At 45.3% G+C, this 23,968-nt stretch overlaps 1 protein-coding gene across 3 annotated transcripts in view; it reads right to left on the reverse strand.

Annotated features, from left to right (window-relative positions):
• casz1 (castor zinc finger 1) overlaps nt 1-23,968 on the reverse strand; it is a 497,282-nt gene that overhangs the window by 175,204 nt on the left and 298,110 nt on the right. For all 3 annotated transcript variants that reach the window (XM_072244987.1, XM_072244989.1, XM_072244986.1), the window contains exon 5: nt 10,790-10,891. The gene's annotated coding sequence lies outside the window, so the exon portion shown is untranslated. The remainder of the gene's footprint in view (nt 1-10,789; nt 10,892-23,968) is intronic.

The following is a 23,968-nucleotide window of genomic DNA, read 5'->3' on the forward strand; positions in this document are numbered from 1 at the left end:
TTAGAAGCCATCTCGCCTTCACAGCCTGCAGATAATGAGGAGGGACTGCGATCTCCTGCTGGCAAATTCTTTGCACTTCAAAGTTTTTCTCCAAGATTCAGAAAATTAATCCTATGCTACACTTATCGGGGTAAAAGGGAGCTGAACTCGAGTCTTATTTAATCTAATTTTTTAAAATTTCGTTTGGTGGCAGGGCAGCATAAATTCAATTACAGCTTCTGAAACAAAGCATACCTAAAAATATCACACCTCGTCGTTAGAGCCCAGGCATTTCACCTTAAGAATCCTATTTAATCTTCATTCCAAGAATTCCCAATTTCAGCTCTGCGCTTATTTATGGCAGACGATGTGTTCTGTATTCGGGGTCATCAGGCAACAGCCCGTCTGCAGGGCCAACACTAATCCGACGTAATTTTTAATGAAATTTATATTGTGGTGCCTTGCATGCGGGGGAGTGTGTGATGGTATCACTGGGGAGGAAGACTACCTATTACTCCGCCAGCGGAAGAAATTGGATCTTGCTGTGCCCTGTTATGTCGGTGCCAAATGAACCATAGGACACCAGGAGGAGGCCCTTGGTGGCCCGGAGATACAGCTCGCAGGAGAAGCCTGACATTCCTGGGATAACCTGGGCTTCAAACTTCAGAGTAAATTTATTATCGAAGTACGTATACAATACCATATACTACCATGAGATTCATTTTCTTGCGGGTACGTACAGGAAAAAAAGTACAGTTTTATGAATAACTATACATAAGCAGACAGATGCCAGTGTGAAAAAGGAGACAAGCTGAACAAATAAAAAATAATACTGAGAACATGAGTTGTAAAGAGTCCTTGAAGTGAGTCTGTAGGTCGTAGAATCAGTTCAGTGTTGAGGTGAGTGAAGTTAATCCACACCGGTTCAGGAGCCTGATGGCTGTAGGGCCGTTACTGTTCCTGAACCTGGTGGTGTGAGACCTGAGGCTCCTCTCGTCCAAGCCAGTATGGATGCCTGCATTTTCCCAGACTACCTCAGCTGGTACCTGCATGGTGCTTCACAACATTACCTTTCCTGGCCTTCAGGCCTTGTTGTCGGGACCAGTGTCTATCCCTCACCGCCCATAAGAAACTGGTGGTAGGCATTTGTTCTGAACTGCTGCAGTCCCTCAGGTCAACGTGCTCCCACTGTCTCGTTGAGTTGGGAGCCTGACAAAGGACAATTACACATTTTCAACAGCACACACAAATGCTGGAGGAACTCAGCAGCTACGGAAATGAATAAGCAGTCCAGATTTCAGGCCGTGACCCTTCTTCGGGACTGAGAAGCAAGTGGGTAAGACACCAGAATATTTTGTTGCAGGTCAGGAGCTTGAAGGGAACTTGCGGATGATCGTGTCCCTCAACTCTCCGGATGGCTGCAGAGGTCACAGGTTAGGTAGCCACAATGGATGGTGTACAGACTCAAGATACAAGATTTTAAGATTAATGTTTACTTATCACGTTTAGTATTGAAACATACACTGAAATGTATTGTTTGTGTTAACCAGCAACAGTGTGCTAGTGATGGAGGGAACATTGGTTCGGCCTGGTGGGTGGGGCACCGATCAAGTTTAGGCCTGAACAGCATTGAACTTCAGTGCTATCAGAACCTCACTTATGCAGACTACTCCGTGACAGAGAAGGGGATCCCCATCCCATTAATGTGGCTGGTCTCCAAATGTGAAAGAGCGACGTGTTAATCCACTCCGCCAGCCAGTTCCCTTGTATTCATCATCTCAACTGCACAGCTGTTTTTTTTTCCATTCATTCCTTCAGATCTTTGATTCAATCAATGCCCTACTTGATTTAGAGTTACAGAGTTCTACAACGCTACAGCACAGGGACACGCCCTTCGGCCCATCTAGTTTGTGCCGAACTGTTATTCTACCGAGACACCTCGACCCACGCCCGGACCACAGCCCTCAACACCCCTCCTATCCATGTACACAGAACAGCACAGGAACAGGCCCTTTAAATTACCAATCAAATTAGTAATCAAATGGCCAACAAGGCTAATCCTTTCTGCATACACAATATCCGTGTCCTTCTATATTCCTCATATTCACGTGCCTATCTAAACATCTCTTAAAAGTCTGTATCCAAATTTCTCTGCAATGTTGAAACTGAACCCACACCTACCACATCTGCTAGCAGCTTTTTCCACACCCTGACTGAAGAAGTGCTCCCTCAGGTTCCCCTTAAACATTTCGCCTTTTCCATTTAACCTATGACCTCGAGTTCTAGCCTCCTCCAACCTCAAATAAAAAACCCAATTTTGTTTTACTCAGACATTAGCACAGCTCCAGATGTACTAGCTGATTTGGGATCGTACAACCAGATTTGGGAACAGCTTCTTTCCAACTGTGATAAGACTGCTGAATGGATTCTGACCCGGATCTGGGCCGTACCCTCCAAATATCTGGACCTGCCTCTCGGTTTTTTTTTTGCACTACCTTACTTTCCCTTTTCTATTTTCTATTTATGATTTATAATTTAAATTTTTAATATTTACTATCGATTTGTACTCCAGGGAGCGCAAAGCGCAGAATCAAATATCGCTGTGATGATTGTACGCTCTAGTATCAATTGTTTGGCGACAATAAAGTAAAGTAAAGTAAAGCTGCTTGCATTCAATTGCTTTTTGAGTTTCCATTTTCATAGAAACATAGAAACATAGAAAATAGGTGCAGGAGTAGGCCATTCGGCCCTTCGAGCCTGCACCGCCATTTATTATGATCATTGCTGATTATTCAACTCAGAACCCCGCCCCAGCCTTCTCTCCATACCCCCTGATCCCCGTAGCCACAAGGGCCATATCTAACTCCCTCTTAAATATAGCCAATGAACTGGCCTCAACTGTTTCCTGTGGCAGAGAATTCCACAGATTCACCACTCTCTGTGTGAAGAAGTTTTTTCTAATCTCGGTCCTAAAAGGCTTCCCCCTTATCCTCAAACTGTGACCCCTTGTTCTGGACTTCCCCAACATCGGGAACAATCTTCCTGCATCTAGCCTGTCCAATCCCTTTAGGATTTTATACGTTTCAATCAGATCCTCCCTCAATCTTCTAAATTCCAACGAGTACAAGCCCAGTTCATCCAGTCTTTCTTCATATGAAAGTCCTGCCATCCCAGGAATCAATCTGGTGAACCTTCTTTGTACTCCCTCTATGGCAAGGATGTCTTTCCTCAGATTAGGGGACCAAAACTGCACACAATACTCCAGGTGTGGTCTCACCAAGGCCTTGTACAACTGCAGTAGTACCTCCCTGCTCCTGTACTCGAATCCTCTCGCTATAAATGCCAGCATACCATTCGCCTTTTTCACCGCCTGCTGTACCTGCATGTCCACTTTCAATGACTGGTGTATAATGACACCCAGGTCTCGTTGCACCTCCCCTTTTCCTAATCGGCCACCATTCAGATAATAATCTGTTTTCCTATTTTTGCCACCAAAGTGGATAACTTCACATTTATCCACATTAAATTGCATCTGCCATGAATTTGCCCACTCACCCAACCTATCCAAGTCACTCTGCATTCTCTTAGCATCCTCCTCACAGCTAACACTGCCACCCTCACCACCAGCTTCGTGTCATCCGCAAACTTGGAGATGCTGCATTTAATTCCCTCATCCAAGTCATTAATATATATTGTAAACAGCTGGGGTCCCAGCACTGAGCCTTGCGGTACCCCACTAGTCACCGCCTGCCATTCTGAAAAGGTCCCGTTTATTCCCACTCTTTGCTTCCTGTCTGCCAACCAATTCTCTATCCACATCAATACCTTACCCCCAATACAGCGTGCTTTAAGTTTGCACACTAATCTCCTGTGTGGGACCTTGTCAAAAGCCTTTTGAAAATCCAAATATACCACATCAACTGGTTCTCCCCTATCCACTCTACTAGTTACATCCTCAAAAAATTCTATGAGATTCGTCAGACATGATTTTCCTTTCACAAATCCATGTTGACTTTGTCCAATGATTTCACCGCTTTCCAAATGTGCTGTTATCACACCTTTGATAACTGACTCCAGCAGTTTCCCCACCACCGACGTTAGGCTAACCGGTCTATAATTCCCCGGTTTCTCTCTCCCTCCTTTTTTAAAAAGTGGGGTTACATTAGCCATCCTCCAATCCTCAGGAACTAGTCCAGAATCTAACGAGTTTTGAAAAATTATCACTAATGCATCCACTATTTCTTGGGCTACTTCCTTAAGCACTCTAGGATGCAGACCATCTGGCCCTGGGGATTTATCTGCCTTCAATTCCTTCAATTTACCTAACACCACTTCCCTACTAACATGTATTTCGCTCAGTTCCTCCATCTCACTGGACCCTCTGTCCCCTACTATTTCTGGAAGATTATTTATGTCCTCCTTAGTGAAGACAGAACCAAAGTAATTATTCAATTGGTCTGCCATGTCCTTGCTCCCCATAATCAATTCACCTGTTTCTGTCTGTAGGGGACCTACATTTGTCTTTACCAGTCTTTTCCTTTTTACATATCTATAAAAGCTTTTACAGTCAGTTTTTATGTTCCCTGCCAGTTTTCTCTCATAATCTTTTTTCCCCTTCCTAATTAAGCCCTTTGTCCTCCTCTGCTGAACTCTGAATTTCTCCCAGTCCTCAGGTGAGCCACTTTCTCTGGCTAATTTGTATGCTTCTTCTTTGGAATTGATACTATCCCTAATTTCTCTTGTCAACCACGGGTGCACTACCTTCCTTGATTTATTCTTTTGCCAAACTGGGATGAACAATTGTTGTAGTTCATCCATGCAACCTTTAAATGCTTGCCATTGCATATCCACCGTCAATCCTTTAAGTGTCATTTGCCAGTCTATCTTAGCTAATTCACGTCTCATACCTTCAAAGTTACCCCTCTTTAAGTTCAGAACCTTTGTTTCTGAATTAACTATGTCACTCTCCATCTTAATGAAGAATTCCACCATATTATGGTCACTCTTATCCAAGGGGCCTCTCACGACAAGATTGCTAATTAACCCTTCCTCATTGCTCAAAACCCAGTCCAGAATAGCCTGCTCTCTAGTTGGTTCCTCGACATGTTGGTTCAAAAAACCATCCCGCATACATTCCAAGAAATCCTCTTCCTCAGCACCTTTACCAATTTGGTTCACCCAATCTACATGTAGATTGAAGTCACCCATTATAACTGCTGTTCCTTTATTGCACACATTTCTAATTTCCTGTTTAATACCATCTCCGACCTCACTACTACTGTTAGGTGGCCTGTACACAACTCCCACCAGTGTCTTCTGCCCCTTAGTGTTACGCAGCTCTACCCATATCGATTCCACATCTTCCCGGCTTATGTCCTTCCTTTCTATTGCGTTAATCTCTTCTTTAACCAGCAATGCCACCCCACCTCCCCTTCCTTCATGTCTATCCCTCCTGAATATTGAATATCCCTGAACGTTGAGCTCCCATCCTCGGTCACCCTGGAGCCATGTCTCTGTGATCCCAACTATATCATAATCATTAATAACAATCTGCACTTTCAATTCATCCACCTTATTATGAATGCTCCTTGCATTGACACACAAAGCCTTCAGGCGCTCTTTTACAACTCTCTTAGCCCTTATACAATTATGTTGAAAAGTGGCCCTTTTTAATGCTTGCCCTGGATTTGTCGGCCTGCCACTTTTACTTTTCTCCTTAGTACTTTTTGCTTCTACCCTCACTTTACACCCCTCTGTCTCTCTGCACTGGTTCCCATTCCCCTGTTGTGAACTAACCTCCTCACGCCTAGCCTCTTTAATTTGATTCCCATCCCCCCCAACCATTCTAGTTTAAAGTCACCTCAGTAGCCCTCGCTAATCTCCCTGCCAGGATATTGGTCCCCCTAGGATTCAAGTGTAACCCATCCTTTTTGTACAGGTCACGCCTGCGCCAAAAGAGGTCCCAATGATCCAAAAACTTGAATCCCTGCCCCCTGCTCCAATCCCTCAGCCACGCATTTATCCTCCACCTCATCGCATTCCTACTCTCACTGTCGCGTGGCACAGGCAGTAAACCCGAGATTCATTTCATTTCATGGCCGCCCTTTAGCACAGATCTGCAAACTCTTTGGTACATCAGCGGGGCAACATCCCAAGGCTGGCAGATTGCTGGTATGTACGGTTCCATTTCCAACACCCTCTGCCCACTTGAGGCACCAATTCTCTGACGTGCCTTCATGCACCGATGTGATTGAATCTGGGAAAGACCTTTTGAATGTGGGAAGGAAGGGAGAGGAGTCGCCACAGCTGATCAGAGACAGAGATTAGTGACTAGGAAATGCTGAGATGAACTTGGAAGGAGATGCCAGACTCACACTGACACCTCCAAACATGGCTGAACAGTTTACCCAGAGTTCACTTGTTCTTCAAAGCTCAAAGTAATTTATTCCCAAAGTACCCATTGTATGTGACTGCATGACCAGAAGGCATAGGAGCAGAATTAGGCTATTCGGCCCATTGGGTCTGCTCCACCATTCCACCATGGCTGGTGTATCTATCATCCCCTCAACCCCATTCTCTACCTCTAGAGTCATTTTCTTGCTGGCCTTCACAGTACTGGAGGTCCTCTGTTGTTCAGGGTTGACCATGGGTATTGCATTCTAGCTGTCTAGATACGCAGTACAATGTGGAGAGCAAGCTGTTGCCCATACAGCAAGCTTCCCCTCTCCATGTAGCTGATGAATTCAAAGGACTGGCAGACATTGGCATAGTTTGGCACCAGTGGCATCACAGGAGTTGCCAGTCAGCGCTGAACTCAACACAAGACTTACTTAGGGACCCCAGCTCTGGATTTTTCCCTTGGGTTTTACTCCCAAACCTTTCCCCATGAGTGGGCAAGGCAGCAGACATTTGAAATTAGAGTCGCCCTTCTCCTAAATGAGCTGCCAACCACAACTAATGAGCCCCAGCTGCCCGGAGCGACTGGTTTTAAGGCACCAGTAACCTGCCATTGCCCCTTCTCTTGTCAGTAGAAACAGTTTCAGTGGCTTAGTAGCTAAACCACATGTGAAGGCCAGGATCTGGACTTGGTTGTCAGAGACTCTTTGAGAGGCATGCCATTGGGAGCTTTTAATAGGTAGTGGGAGCTTATCCCCACTACCACCCCTCCCCTCACCCTCCCCCCAGCATGGCTATGACAACCTTAAGGTATTCAAAATAAAATAAAGGAATACAGTAGAATCAATGAAAAACAACACTCAAAGAAGGACAAACAACCAATGTGCAAAAAAAGACAAACTGCAAATAATAACAATAATCATAATAAGCCTGGGTCAGAGTTGGAGACCTCTTCCCAGAAACAGAGGGGTTCCTTGTGGCAATACAGGATAGGGTGGCTATCACAAAAAAATTATCAAAAATACAATAAAGACCAATAAATTCAAGACGATAAACATAGAAATTGCCAAGAAAAACCAGGAACAATCTAACAGATTACAGGATCCTGTAGCAGTTTAACTCAATCTGATTACTTACACAGGCACAATCAAACAGCACATGTCATTCACCAAAATCTTGCTTTAAAATGCAAATCATAAGAGACCCCATAGCTTACTATAAATACAAGCCTGATCCAATTTTAGAGTCACAGTCCTACAAATTATATTACGACTGATCCATTATTACAGATAGGACAATCTTTAATAACTATCCGAATATAATATTACAGGATAAACAAGCAAGAACAACTTACTTAACAGATATAGCCATTCCCAACACAAAAACATACAGAAATCAATCAGTGAAAAACACCAGAAATATGCTGAATTAAAAGAAGAAATTGAAAGTCTATGGAATATGAACAGGATATACATTGTCCCAATAGTAATATGTAGAACTGGTATCGTCCCAAAGTCACTACACAATAGCATTAAATAATTAGGCCTGCAGGGCAATATTTATGTAAATATCATCAGGAAGCCACAATTCTACCACTAGAATAGTTTGAAAGTTTCTATCAATTCAGAAATGAGTGTGGTTGGCTATGTCCATACCTCAGGTTTTACCAGCTTGAGATGAGAAGAAAATAGAATATAATAATAATAAATAATACTGAGAACACGAGGTTTGAGTCTGTGAAGGTTGTGGAATCAGTTCCACCATTCCCTGGACGTGTATTTGCAAGTCTAAATACTTAATAATGCCACCATCAGGTCTGCTTCAACCACCACTTTTTGGGTTCCTCCCTGCCTTATCCCATAACCGGATGAGAGACTCTCCTTTTCCTAGCTTCATGTGATCATTCCCCCAGTGTAACCAGTCAGGTGTGATTCCCCAAGCACGAACAAGAGCAAATCTGCAGGTGCTGGAAATCCGAGCCTGTGCCAATTCCCCAAGCATCTCCCATGGCTGAAGTGAAGATTCCCGTGGTCCTGGGGTAAAAATGGAAAGAGATTCCATCTGCCTGGAATTCTGCTCACTTTGGTCCAGTATTCATTCCCTGGCAGTGTCCCACATAGGGCACACTGAAATCCAGCCCCCACCTTCTTATAAGATACAGCAGCAGACATACGCTTTTCATCTACACCATGTGTTAGATCATGGCTGATCCTACACATCAGGACTACTTTCCTCCAGTAACACCACTCCCATGGATTCCCCGATGTCTGAAAATCCACCCGTCTCTTCCCCGGTGATGACACCGCAGTGCTGGTGACTAGCATGGTGCTTTGGATTGCATCTGGAAACTATCTTCATTACCCCCACTACCCCTCTCCATTCTGTGGCCTGCACTACTGAACCCAAGCCTCCAGCTCCCTCCTCTTCACCTTTTGACTGGATTTTCCGCATGGTCACTGAAAGACCAAAATGCCTTCTGAGACCCTGCAAAAATGTTCGAATTTTTGTTAGTCTATGGCAGAGTTTCCCAATCTGGGGTCCACAGACCCAATGCTTAATGCTATTGGTCAATTGTATAAAAAAGATTGGGAACCCCCGGCCTATGGGGACATTTCCATAATCTGCATTTTCTTATTGTGTAGAAGGAGGCTATTTGGCCCATCATGTCTTTGCTGGTTTGCAGAGCATTCCCGTTCCATCATTAGGTTTCCTCACCAGTTCCCCGTCAACTCTTCTCCCCTGAGATTCAACCACTCACCTACAAACTGGCAACATGTGTCACGAGGGAACTGGAGCCCCCTGGGGAATCCTACTTCTTCACAAGGCCAACATGCAAGCAGCATACAGACAACAGCTGAGGTTGGGATGGAACTGGGGACTTCGATGTCGGGGGGTAGCAGCTCCACCACGGTACAGCCTGACCGTATTCAATCCTTTCATTGATACACCTCTCACTTCTGAGCTGTGTTAATGATTAACATGGATGATTGCCAGGCTAGTGTAGTGGTCAGTGCGATGCTATCACAGATGGGGTTGTTCCAGAGTTCAGAGTTCAATTCCGGCGCTGTCTGTAAGGAGCTTGTACGTTCTCCCCATGAACGCATGGGTTTCCTCCAGGTGCTCCAGTTTCCTCCCACAGTCCAGTGAGTAGGTTATTTGGTCACTGTAGTAAATTGTCCTGTGATGAGGCTAGGGTTAAGTAGGTGTGGAATGGCTCGTTGGCCTGAAAGGGCCTGTTTCACGCTGTATGTCTGAATAAATATAAATAAAATAAATGACTGCTCATTCCGAAGTTATGCCGAGCCGTAAAGTTGACAGCACAGAAACAGGCCCTTCGTCCTTTACGCGCGTCCACGATAACCCAATTTGGCCACTTACAGATTGTATCCTTCTATGCCTTCCTGTTTATGTTAAGATCCAGCTAAGTCACATCAGCCTTAAGTTCTCTACGCAAGTTACATGTTCACAGGGTGACATGCAATCGATAAAGTTTGCTTGTCAGCGAGGGGATGCCGGTGAAATTTCTGCAACAATAGAGTCATGGAAACAGACTTTTCTTCCCAAATCGTCCATGCTGATTAAGAAGCCCACCTACTGTAAACTAACCTCATTTGCCCTGAATCCTTCTAAACCTTTCTGATCTGGATAATTAGCCAAATGTTTTTTAAAATATTGTTAATGTATCTGCCTCAGCAATGCTTTGGCAGGCGGGCTAAACCAGGTGAGAGTAGTTGGGAGCCTCATACCCCGGTGAGATAGGAACATGCCTATCCTAGCACGAAGTTATCTCTGGCGGTCTAGGTAGATGAGACCTACAGTGAGATCCAACGGCTAGGAAGGCAGTTCTGCAACGCTCCGTGAAGAGCGAAGGGCATGACAAGGCACAGAAGACATCATGGTCATCCTCCGCAACGTAGGAAGACCCCAATTGTGACGACTACTTATACCACTGGACCTGGACCTCTGAGGTTGAGAGCGTGGAACTGCCCCAGGGCAACAACTTTTCCATCTTAAGAACTCTTCCGCCCAGGTTTCAGAAAACCGTTATCATTGGATATGATGGACAAACAATCAATCGCCTGCTTCAATTACTTCCTTTGGCAGCTCGTTCCACACATGCACCACCCTCTGTGTGAAGAAATTGCCTCACAGCATTCGCTTACTTCAAGGATAATTTATTTGCTGCTACTTTCAGTCTGAGGTTGGGATAAAGAATGATGATCGCTGGTGACTTGATTTGCATCATGGGGACTGAATTGTTTAAGTGCGAGGGAGAATGGGCCATCTTTATCAATGAAACACATCCTTATCAATGGAATTCAGGAGAATTGAAAACGGCAGCACACACTCAGCTTCTCGACACAAAGTACAACGCCAGGTGAGGAGGAACAGCAAGCAGCTTGGTAGGAGTTACCTGCTCATTGGCGACTTCTGAAATGAGACGAAATCCTGGTTCACTTCTTTTGACATGGACCCGAGAGACCTCAGTCACCGCAGTCAGATCCTTCACCGTGAGCTGGGGGGAGATTGAGGCATCTTCAGTACAATTTACTGTGCAATGTAAACTCATTTTCGTAGTATGTACATGTTACCACGAGATACAGCTCAGTATCCCGGCCCAGTGAATCTATGCCACCCAATTCCACCCATGTGATCCGCTTACTTTTGTGTGCGGATGAAAGGGTACAATGGTCAAGTAGGCAATCTTGCCAGTTCTTTAGCGTTTTGTCTATCTTTTTACGAGTTGCTAGTTCGACGCTCCACCCAGTATGGATGGAAAGTGTGCAAGGAGCTGGCCAGATTCGAACCTGGGACCATTCCCTTCGAAGTCAGGTGCTGATGCCACTACACCACCAGCACTACACAAGCTCTCAGTCAGAGGGAGAACGTATAAATTCCTCACAGGTAGCGACAGAATTGAACTCAGATACCAGCCCATAACTGCTAGGCCGCCATGCCATCCACTTCCTTGAGATTCATTTTCTTGCAGGGAAAAAAATAAGTACTACAGAAATGCAGGCAGATCCTGCCCAAGGAGCACTTGAACCTTCCTGAATTGTGGACCTTTCCGGAATGATCAGATCTGCACTTTACTGAAAGCAAAAGTGCCAGAATTTGACAGTCAGATGTAAGTCATCCCATTGAACTGATCAGACATTAACACAGACAAAAAATGCTGGGGGAACTGAGCAGGTCAGGCATCGTCCATGAAGAAGAATAAGGAATCGGTGGCTTGGGCCGAGTCCCTTCACCAGGATTGGAAAGGAAGGGGGAATAAACCGGAATAAGAAGGTGGGGGGGGGTGGGGAGGAGTACAAGTTGGCAGGTGATAGGTGAGACTAGGTGGGTGAAGGAGCAGAGATGACAGGACATGCTGGGCGGTGATAGGTGGAGAAGGTAAAGGGCTGAAGAAAAAGAGATTTGTCAGGAAACATCGACATCCATCGACGCCGCCTGATTTGCTGGGGCCTGCATTTTGCCTGTGTTACTCTGGATCTCCAGCATCTGCTGAATCCAGTGTGAAGGAGAGATGAAGTTTCTAAACGAGTACTCATGATTGGGAATCACTTATAGTGCATCTAGAACTGCTTCTTGGGCCAATCACAGTGCTGAGGGACTGCAGTCACGTACAGTCCGGGCTGTGTAAGGCCAGCAGATTTTTCTTTTCCTAAAGGACGTTAGAGACCAGATGGGTTTTTAATGCCAATCTGGTAGCCTGATGATTACCATTTCTGATACTAGCATTTTTTATTCCAGATTAATTTAATTAACTGCATTTAAACTCTCCAGTTGCTGTGAGGGATTTGAACTCTCGCACTTGCCGCATTCACCCAGAAATCTGGCTTATGATTCCTGCAACTGAGCCACTGTGCTGTCATGCCCCCAGATGTTTAAGGAAGCACTCAGATCTCTGGATGGTTTTCAAACTTCACAGTACATTGAGAATGTGAGTAGAATATGTTTCGACATTTCGATATACACGTGACAAATAAGACTAATCTTTAACTTTCAACGCAGGCAAATGGGATTAGATTGGAATCTGGGTCAGCATGGAGCAAAAGTTCAAAGTTTAAATTATTATCAGCGTACATATATGTTACCATACACCAGCCTGAGATTTGTTTTCTTGTGGGCTTTTACAGGGAAAAAAGAAAATACAATAGATTTTACGATACACAGAATAGGGGCGCCACAGTAGCGTAAAAACGCAACGCTATTACAGCTCGGCACATCGGAGTTCAGAGTTCAATTCTAGCGCCGCCTGTTAGGAGTTTGTACGTTCTCCCCGTGACCGCGTGGGTTTCCTCCGGGTGCTCTGGTTTCCCCCCCACAGTCCAAAGATGTACCGCTTGATAGGTTAATTGGTCATTGTAAATTGTCTTGTGATTAGGTGAGGGCAAAATAGGTGGGTTGCTGGGCGGTGTGACTCAATGGACCCGGAAGGGCCTGTTCTGTGCTGTATCAATCAATAAATAAATAAACATTGAATGTAGAACAGTACAGGCCATTCAGCCCATGATGTTGGGCATTTGTAAGATGGGGAAGACCTGTACATCAGGGATTATATTGGGCTTCTCTCTGGCGGTGTTATTAGCAAACACCCGCCTGCTTTCAGCTATCCTCCCCCTCGCATTAATTTGCTCTCAGATGCTTGGACATACTGTATCAGCGTCATCCTGTGAGGGCGAAGTTCGGAGTGGTACACTCGACAGGAGGCAGTATTTTACAAGAAGAGCCGGGTCTTCACTTTGAGCAACAAAATGCTGGCGGAACCCCAGCGGGTCAGTCAGGGAAAAAAACAGTCGACGTTTCGAGCTGAGGCCCCTTCATCAGGACTGGAAAGGATGGGAGCAGGAGGCACAATAAGAAGGTGCAGGGGGAGGGGGAAGAGTACAAGCTGGTAGGTGATGAGTGAGACCAGATGAAGGTGAGTGAGAAGCTGGGAGGGGACAGGTAGAAGAGGCAAAGGGTCCTCACATTGGTGCCCTGGCTAATATTTATTCCTCAACCACCCTCTCTAGATTACACTGATGGGCCACTTTTGTGTTGGTGACTCCCGCCTCCCCGATGTTACCACTTCAAGAAAAGTACCTCAGTGGCTTACAAAGAGCTTTGGAACATTCTGACATATGGGCACGTCTTACTTTCTGGGAGCTGGACTCACAGTCACTAATAGCATTTCAATGCACAGAACGCCGAGCACGGGGAGGGGAGTGGGATGTTCTGGTCTGGTGTGTCTCTGTCACCAGCAGTTCCTTGCCAGTGCCGCCCACGCGTGTTCAAAGCTTCCCTTGCAGCCCTCAATCGCTCTCCAAGTGTTTATCTAACTCCCTTTATAAACACAGTGATTGAATTGGCTTCAATAGACACTTGTGGTAATGTATCCTCATTCTAATAACCCTGTGCATGACAAATTCCTTCAAACCTCCCTCTTTATGTTTCTGCTAGGTTAATCCCCCTTCTTTTTAATTGACTGACCAGCGAAAATAATCCTTCGCTCTGTCAAACCCTTATCTAATGTTGAACACTTCTGATTAGATCTCCCATTAACTCTCTCTGCTCCGATGGAGACAGCTCAAGTTTTCCAGGTGCCCGTATCCTCATCAAGTCTCGCAATTGTATGGAGAGAGTAGGGACTCGCGTGTCTTTCCACCCAATGCCTTACACTCTTAGAACTGTCTTTTATCTGAATTTCAAAAATTAACTCCATTCGTGGAAAAATGTAAGCAACAAATACACAACAGAATGCCTTTCTTTGCAGTTACGGTGTCAGAATACACAGTCGTACTGTCGTTAGGTCTAAACAGAGTGCCATCAAATTAACACAGTCAGTGGCCATTTTATTAGGCACCTAATAAAGTGGCAAATGAGAGTGTGTTCATGGTCTTCTGCTGCTGTAGTCCATCCACTTCAAGGTTCAATGTGTTGTGCGCTCAGAGACGCTCTTCTGCACACCACTGTTGTAATGTGTGGTTATTTGAGTTACTGTCGTCTTCCTGTCAGCTTGAACCAGTCTGGCCATTCTCCTCTGACCCCTCTCATTAATAAGGTTTTTCCATCCACAGAACCGCCGCTCACTAGATTTTTTTTGTCTTTCACACCGTTCTCTGTAAACTCTAAAGAATGTTGTGTGTGAAAATCCCAGGATATCAGCAGTTTAGGAGATACTCAAACCACCCCGTCTGGCACCAACAATCATTCAACTGTCAAGGTCACTTAGATCACATTTCCTCCCCATTCTGATGTTTGGTCTGAACAACAACTGAACCTCTTGACCATGTCTGCATGCTTTTATGCATTGAGTTGCTGCCAGTAGGCTGATTAGATATTTGCATTAATGAGCAAGTGTACAGGTGTACCTAATAAAGAGGCCACTGAGTGTATATTGTTAGTGTTGCCAGGCCTATACAGTGCATTGAGTAAATACATTCTATGTACAAATCATCACTGCTATTCTGCAACACACACAAAATGCTGGAGGAACTCAGCAAGTCAGGCAACGTCAATGGAGGGGAACAAACATTTGATGTTTCGGTCGATACCCTTCTTCAGGACTGGAAAGGAAGGGAGAAGAAGATGAAAGAAGCAGGATTTCAATTCGACCTCCCATTCCTGTTCATATTTGTCACAGATGGAAGTTTCAAAACAAACTTTACCTTCATACGCATCAGAAACCAACTATTCCTCAGCCAATTAGAACCTGATCCAACAATGCGAATCTAACCTGCCCATGGCCAATCTAAATCTGATCTGCCCCTAGCCAATCTGAATCTAACCAGCCTATAGCCAATCCAACCCAACCTACCCATGGCCAATCTAAACCCAACCAGCCAACAACCAATCCAACCCAATACGAACATGGGTAATCCAAACGCTACTAGCCAACAGTCATTCAAATCCAACCTGCCCACAACCAATTAAAATTCAAGCATAACACAGCTTCAACCTATTCATGGCCAACTTGAGCCCAACCAGCCTACATCCAATCTAAATCATCCTGTCCATGGCCAATCCAAACCCCACCAATTAACAGCCAATTCAACCCAACTTCTCTACGACCATGTCTAATTAGTTTACAGCCTATCCAATTCAATTTGCCCCACGCCAATCAAAACCCAACCAGACAACAACCAATCCAACCCAATGTGCTTATAAACAATGCAGTCATTTAAACCCAACTCTCCCACAGCCAGTCAAATTCAAACCCAACTTTCACATAGCCAATCAAAAACCAATCAGCTCATAGCCAATCCAAATCTGACCTGCCCGTGTGGCCAATCCAAAACCGATCTACCCACAGCCAGCCCAAACCAGACACGCACATGGCCAATCCATACCCAACTCACTAACTTTATATGCCCAGCCCAATCAGAGCCCTACACCTACCGCTGAGTCTAACCAAGCTCAGGTAGACAGGCTTCACTTTAAACGATGTTCTCGTGTGTCTGTCAAACATCTGACAGTGTTTTATGTACTGCAGACATCCAGACAATATTTGACCCTCTATCCACATCATGAAGGCAGCTGACCTGCTAATTAGGGGAGCTTGCTGTGTGCAAATTGGCTGTCGTTTTTCTAACAAGCCTCTAAAGATAAATAGCACCAGCTGTAATGCATCTTGAGGTGTCAAAAGTTGTGAAAGATACAAGTTTTACACTTTCCTTCAACAGGAGGTGCAGAATTATTTTGAAACAGTGACGTACGCAGTAACTTTTCAGGTTATTCCGATTATCAAACAGTTTAAAAACGAAAAGGCTGAAAATGGGAGGGGCTAGCATGGTAGAGTAGTGGTTAGCACAACGCTTTGCGGTGCGGCAATCAGATGATTGGGGTGCAATTCCCAGCGCCGCCTGCAAGCAGTTTGTACAATAATCTGAGTTTTAAAGCTGAGGCTCTGTAAGGCATTGGTCAGGCTGCTCTTGGAGCACAGTGAAGAGTTGGAGGTCCACAAGAATGACGCATGAGGGCTCTGGGCCTGTACTCACTGCAGTTCATAAGAATGAGGGTTAGTGACGTGTGGGCATAGTATGTTGGCACTGGAAGCCAGGCAACACTCGCGGGCTGCCCCCAGCACATCCTAAGACCACATTGGTCATTGACGCAAATGACGCATTTCACTGTATGCTTCGATGTACATGTGACAAATAAAGCTAAACTTCATCTTCATCCAGTGGGGTTTCATTCCAGCAACAATGTGAAATTTCAGCTGCACCTTCAGGTAACGTGACCAAGGCTCATAAAGTGCTAGAGCTAGACCCTCCTCACTTTCTTGACTTTTGAAGTGAACTTGAGCAAAGATTTATGTAAAGCTCCCATAATCTGGTACCATCAGAGTCCTTGGTGGTACTGGAGGGGTAGAATTTGCGGACTATCAGATATTACACCCATTAATACACTAATATATCTTTAACTCACCCTTTTACACAGTAGAGTTACATATCTTCCAGCGAATCTGGAGAGGTTAAAGGGAGTGGGAGGGGGGCACTGGGATTGGGCCCCAGTGAGCTTGAGGGAAGAGCGGGAAGTGTTGTCCAGTGAGCTTAAAGGCAGTGTGGGAACGGGGCCTCCATGAGTGAAAGGGAGCATGGGAATCAGAGTCCCGGAGAGTTTAAAGGGAATTATGACGTTGGGCTCCAGCAAGTAAAAGGGAGTGTGATAATGGGGCACCCATGAGTGAAAGGCAACATGGGAATCAGAGTCCCGGAAGGTTTAAAGGGAATGATGACGCTGGGCCTCAGTGAGTAAAGGGAACACAGGAAACAGGACCCAAGTTCAAAGTGGTGTGGAAGTGAGGTCCCAGTGATTTTAAAGGGAGTGTGGGAACAGGGCCCCGGTGATTTTAAAGGGAGTGTGGGAACAGGGTCCCAGTGATTTTAAAGGGAGTGTGGGAACAGGGCCCCGGTGATTTTAAAGGGAGTGTGGGAACAGGGCCCTGGTGATTTTAAAGGGAATGTGGGAACAAAGCCCTGGTGATTTTAAAGGGAATGTGGAAACAGGGCCCCGGTGATTTTAAAGGGAGTGTGGGAACAGGGCCCTGGTGATTTTAAAGGGAATGTGGGAACAAGGCCCTGGTGATTTTAAAGGGAGTGTGGAAACAGGGCCTCGGTGATTTTAAAGGGAATGTGGAAACAGGGCCTCGGTGATTTTAAAGGGAATGTGGGAACAAGGCCCTGGTGATTTTAAAGGGAGTGTGGGAACAAGGGCCCAGTGAGTAAAAGGTAGGGTAGAAATGGCAAGTTTAAAAGCAACACAGGAAATGAGGCCCCTGTGAACCAGATGCCAAAGAATTGGGATTTCCAAACAATGGATTAGCGGATCTTTGGAGACTTAATAAGATTATGCAGCAGAATTCTGTGAGTTTTTTTGTCATGCTTTCCAGGAAAAGATGCCTGTTTGTTCCAGCTTTGTGATGATATCCATACTGACTCCCTCCCTCCCCGGTTTGCGGGATTCTAAACGTCAGGTATTCACAGCGGCTGCCGCTCCCATCCCTGGAAAAGTTACAAATAGCTGCTTAATGTTTATCCTTAAAACCTTTTAAATTAAAACCATTCAGGGAATTATGAGGGAAAAGTGTTGCTTGTACAACTGCTCAAAAAATGCAAATTTTTCTCAAATCCCCTTGCTCCCCTGGGTTCCAGGATGTTTTGTTTGATCCAGAATTAGCAGATTTTCTATTAGAATGCTACAAATTCAGCCAGCGTTTTAGGATGAGGAAAATGAGGGAAAGGGAGGAAAAGAGAGCGGAAAGGGAGGAATGGAGGGAGGAGGGGAGGGTGGAGGGAGGGGGAGAGGGGAGGGAGAGAGGGGAGGGAGAGAGTGAGAGGGGGTAAGAAAAGAGAGGGATAGAGGGAGTGAGAGAGACACAGGGAGAGAAAAAGAGGGTAAGAGGGAGAGTGGGAGAGTGAGATAGATGGATAGGTAGGGAGAGAGAGGGGAGAGGGAGGGATGGAGCGGGGGAGAGAGAGGGGGAGAGGGGAGAGAGAGTGAGGGGGTGAAAGAAAAGAGAGGGATAGATGGAGTGAGAGAGAGAAGGAGAGAGAAATGAGGAAAGAGGGAGGGGAAGAGAGAGAAAGGGTAGAGGGGATGGAGAGAGAGTGTTAGAGAGGTTGGGGAGAGAGAAAGAGCGAAAGAGAGAGAGAGAGAAAGAGCGAGAGAGAGAGAGGGTTTAGAAGCATATCTGTGCTAATATCATTGTAAGGTACAAGCTGTCTAGAGTCCTGTCAGATGCATTTTACAGAAGCTTAGTCAAAAAAAAACACCACACACGAGGCTGTCAGGAAAATTAGATGTGAAAGCTGACAATTTCCGACCATATTTCCGTGATTATTTCAAACAAATGCGCACCAGCTAATGTAAGGAGATTAAAGTGACAAAATCTCCCAGGTGGGAGGAGGGAGAACAGGATTCAGGTCACCCCCGCCAACCGTCAAACCCCCCTCACCACCACTGCCATCCTATTGCCTAAGTCTGTCACTATCAATCCAATAAAAAAATCTCCCCCCTCCCTCTTTATCCTTCCTTTGCCTTTAATTAATTTTACAGCGAGCTCGCTTAATTACTTTCAATCAAAATCCGCTCTCCATCACAAAATTAGAAATGGTTCAACTCCATTAGTCTAAATTCTTCATTTACATATACAAAGACTGTCAGTTCCCCACTTGCACTAGATGAGATGGCTTAGTTTTTTTCTAGTTGATCTATTCTGCCAGATTTTTTCTTCCCTGAGATTAATAAGATGTCCTTTGCGCACTGTTCATATTCTGTGTGTGTGTGTGTGTGTGTGAGAGAGTGAGTGTGTGTGAGAGTGAGTGAGAGTGTGTGTGTGAGTGAGAGTGAGTGTGTGTGTGTGAGAGTGAGTGTGTGTGAGAGTGAGTGTGTGTGTGAGTGAGAGTGAGTGTGTGTGTGTGAGTGAGAGTGAGTGTGTGTGTGTGAGAGTGAGTGAGAGTGTGTGTGAGTGTGTGAGTGAGTGTGTGTGTGTGAGTGTGAGTGAGAGTGAGTGTGTGTGTGTGAGAGTGAGTGAGAGTGTGTGTGTGTGAGTGAGTGTGAGTGAGTGTGTGTGAGTGTGTGTGTGTATATGCGTTTGAGTTACTGACTGTGTGAAAGTGTGTGCGTGTCTATGAGTTAGTGAGTGTGTGAAAGTGTTTGTGTAAGAGAGAAAGAGGGAGAGTCAGAAAGAAAACGTACAAGGGTGTGAGCATGTGTACGTTAGTGACTGAGCAAGTGTGTGTGTGAAGCACATGTGAGGGTGTTTGAATATCTGAGTGAACCAGCATGTGTGTGTGCGTGTGAATGAATGAACAAGTACGTGTGTGTACATGTGTGAATGAGTGAAGTGTGTGTGTGTGTGTGTGTGTGAGTGAGAGAGAGTGAATGAGTGTGTGAGTGCAAATGTGCATGTGAATGAGTGTGTGTGTACATGAGCATATTTACACAGAGCGCTGGCACGAGAAAGCAGCATCCACCATCCAGGCCAAGATCACTTCTTGTTCCAGGAGCTACAGGACCCTCAGGTCCCACATCACCAGGTTCAGGGTCAGATATTTACCCCTCAACCATCAGGCAGCTGACAACTTCACTCACCTCAACACTCAACTGGCTCCACAACCTAGGGACTCACTTTCCAGGACTCTGCCACTCATGTTTTCAGTATTATTTATTTATTTATTTGCGCAGTTCCTCTTTTTTGCACATTGGTTGTTTGTCGATCTTTCTTTACAAATGGCTCTTCATAGATACTATTGTATTTCTATATACGGTATGTACTTTGACAATGAATTTACTTTAACTTTGAGACGGCGTGTGTGTGTGTGAATCAGTGAATGCGTATGTAAGGGTGCCTGTGTGTGAGAATGACTGTGAAAGAGACTGCATGAGTGAGTGTGTGAATGTGTGTTTGCATTGAAAGGAAGAGGTACAGTCGACGTTTCAGGCCGAGACCCTTCGTCAGGACTCAGGTCGGCCTGAAACGTCGACTGCACCTCTTCCTAGAGATGCTGCCTGGCCTGCTGCGTTCACCAGCAACTTTGATGTGTGTTGCTTGAATTTCCAGCATCTGCAGAATTCCTGTTGTTTGCTCCATAAGGATTTGTTGCTTTCGTGTCAGTTGGGCTGCTCTGTGCCAGCCCAAGGTCCCTTACGGGGGGGCGGCACTTTTCAAAGAGTTTGCACCGTCACTTAGAAATGGTGACTGATGTTTTGCCATTCTGTACTGCCAAACTTCCTCTATCAGGTCAGCTACAACAATAACAGCAACTTGTAACCACAGCAGAGAGTTCTGTCAGGTACCTCTCAGGGAAGGGTTCCCAAAGAAATCCCTTTTTTGTAATTGTAGAATGTGAACACGACTGCAAACTTTCTGCCCACCCCTATTTGCACGAACTGATTAGCATGCTGTACCATTCCAGAATCAGTCTCTTTCTCCACTCTGCTCTCCTCTCCTATCAGATTCTTTCATCTTCAACCCTTTACTATTTCCACCTATCACCTCCCAGCTTCCTACTTCACTGCACCCCCACCCCCCAACTTCCCCCTCATCTGGTTTCACCTATAAGCTGCAGGCTTCCCTTTCATTCTCCCCACCTTCTTATTCTGGCCTCTTCCCCCTTCCTTTCCAGTCTGACGAGGGATCTTGGCCTGAAACGTCGACTGTTTATTCCTCTCCATAAACGTTGCTGGACCTGCTTGAGCTCCCCCAGCATTTCATGGTAGTTGCCCAGAATCAACTTTTCCTTTTTCTCTCTTTACTTTCTGGGAGAAGATGCAGGGACACGAAACGCTGGATATCCAGACTTAAGAATAGCGTCTGTTCCACTGCTATCAGTCTTCCGAACCAATCACCTTTTCACATCCCCTTCTTGACTCTTCATTCTGCCTCGCTCAGTTGTTCTGATGATCCGTAAGCATTTCTTTTTGCACTACCGTTATGCTGCCTTGCACTCACTATTTATAATTTTCATTTATAATTTCCAAGAAATAGTGGATGCATTAGTGATAATCTTTCAAAACTCGTTAGATTCTGGACTAGTTCCTGAGGATTGGAGGGTGGCTAATGTAACCCCACTTTTTAAAAAAGGAGGGAGAGAGAAACCGGGGAATTATAGACCGGTTAGCCTAACGTCGGTGGTGGGGAAACTGCTGGAGTCAGTTATCAAAGGTGTGATAACAGCACATTTGGAAAGCGGTGAAATCATCGGACAAAGTCAACATGGACTTGTGAAAGGAAAATCATGTCTGACGAATCTCATAGAATTTTTTGAGGATGTAACTAGTAGAGTGGATGGGGAGAACCAGTTGATGTGGTATATTTGGATTTTCAAAAGGCTTTTGACAAGGTCCCACACAGGAGATTAGTGTGCAAACTTAAAGCACGCTGTATTGGGGGTAAGGTATTGATGTGGATAGAGAATTGGTTGGCAGACAGGAAGCAAAGAGTGGGAATAAACGGGACCTTTTCAGAATGGCAGGCAGTGACTAGTGGGGTACCGCAAGGCTCAGTGCTGGGACTCCAGTTGTTTACAATATATATTAATGACTCGGATGAGGGAATTAAATGCAGCATCTCCAAGATTGCGGATGACATGAAGCTGGTGGTGAGGGTGGCAGTGTTAGCTGTGAGGAGGATGCTAAGAGGATGCAGAGTGACTTGGATAGGTTGGGTGAGTGGGCAAATTCATGGCAGATGCAATTTAATGTGGATAAATGTGAAGTTATCCACTTTGGTGGTAAAAATAGGAAAACAGATTATTATCTGAATGGTGGCCGATTAGGAAAAGGGGAGGTGCAACGAGACCTGGGTGTCATTATACACCAGTCATTGAAAGTGGGCATGCAGGTACAGCAGGCGGTGAAAAAGGCGAATGGTATGCTGGCATTTATAGCGAGAGGATTCGAGTACAGGAGCAGGGAGGTACTACTGCAGTTGTACAAGGCCTTGGTGAGACCACACCTGGAGTATTGTGTGCAGTTTTGGTCCCCTAATCTGAGGAAAGACATCCTTGCCATAGAGGGAGTACAAAGAAGGTTCACCAGATTGATTCCTGGGATGGCAGGACTTTCATATGAAGAAAGACTGGATGAACTGGGCTTGTACTTGTTGGAATTTAGAAGATTGAGGGGGGATCTGATTGAAACGTATAAAATCCTAAAGGGATTGGACAGGCTAGATGCAGGAAGATTGTTCCCGATGTTGGGGAAGTCCAGAACAAGGGGTCACAGTTTGAGGATAAAGGGGAAGCCTTTTAGGACCGAGATTAGGAAAAACTTCTTCACATAGAGAGTGGTGAATCTGTGGAATTCTCTGCCACAGGAAACAGTTGAGGCCAGTTCATTGGCTATATTTAAGAGGGAGTTAGATATGGCCCTTGTGGCTACGGGGATCAGGGGGTATGGAGGGAAGGCTGGGGCAGGGTTCTGCGTTGGATGATCAGCCATGATCATAATAAATGGCGATGCAGGCTCGAAGGGCCAAATGGCCTACTCCTGCACCTATTTTCTATGTTTCTATGTGTACTGTTTGTGCTTTAGGGTGGAGGGTTGGGGTTACGTCTCTACCAAAGGAGGTGGAAGCCGCTCCTTCATACCGCTAACCTGCAGGTCACCCTTGGGCAAGGTGTAGCGCCTGCTTCGCCCCCGATCAGGGACACGAGAAGCCATCGGAGCCATGGGTGGATGGCCACATGAACAGCACGAATCCTGGTTACGTGACCACTGACGCCTGGCAGACAATCTCCAAAGAGTATTGATAATGGCTGGGGTCACCCATCTTCTAAAGACACTGCGCAGAAGAAGGCAATGGCAAACCACTTCTGTAGAAAAATTTGTCAAGAACAATCATGACCGTGATCGCCCATGTCATACGACACAACACATAATGATGGTGATGACTGCTTGTGAGCTTCGTGTGAGCTATGAGTTTCATTGCCTCAGGTATCCATGGCAACAAGCTAAATCTGACTCCACCACATCGATGGGTTTGGAGTCACAAAAAAGCAATATCAGATAAAGATCAAACATGAGAAAATCTGTAGATGCTGGAAATCCAGAACAACAGACACAAGACGCTGAAGGAACTGAGCAGGTCAGGCAGCATCCATGCAATAGCATAAACAGTCGACATTTACTCTTCAAAACTCTTCACCAGGACCAGATGAAGATATCAGAATTCTTTCCCTGAAAAACTCAGATGAACCAGACTAGTATCTGCAACAATCTTAGTCGTTTCAAAGTCACCATTTTTCAGAAGACATTTTGTAACTTGAAAATGCCTGTAATTTGGAACACAATGAGTGGGTGCTGGCAGCAGGCACCCTTGAAAACTATGAGAGGTATCTCTACAAACACTTTTGATCCTGAGGAATATACAGCTATGGACAAAGTGCCGGTAAATGGGGTTAATATAAATACAAGAGATGCTGGAAATCTGGAGAAACGCACAGACACAAAATGCTGGAGGAACCTAGCACCTCATGCAGAATCTATGGCGAGGAATAAACAGTTGATGTTTTGGACTGACATCCTTTGTCAAAAGTCAAAGTCAAAGTAAACTTATTATCAAAGTACTTACAGTCCTGTGCAAAAGTCTTACAGGGTA

This window comes from Mobula birostris, chromosome 27 (genome assembly GCF_030028105.1).
Source record: "Mobula birostris isolate sMobBir1 chromosome 27, sMobBir1.hap1, whole genome shotgun sequence".
NCBI classification, from domain to species: Eukaryota; Metazoa; Chordata; class Chondrichthyes; order Myliobatiformes; family Myliobatidae; genus Mobula; species Mobula birostris.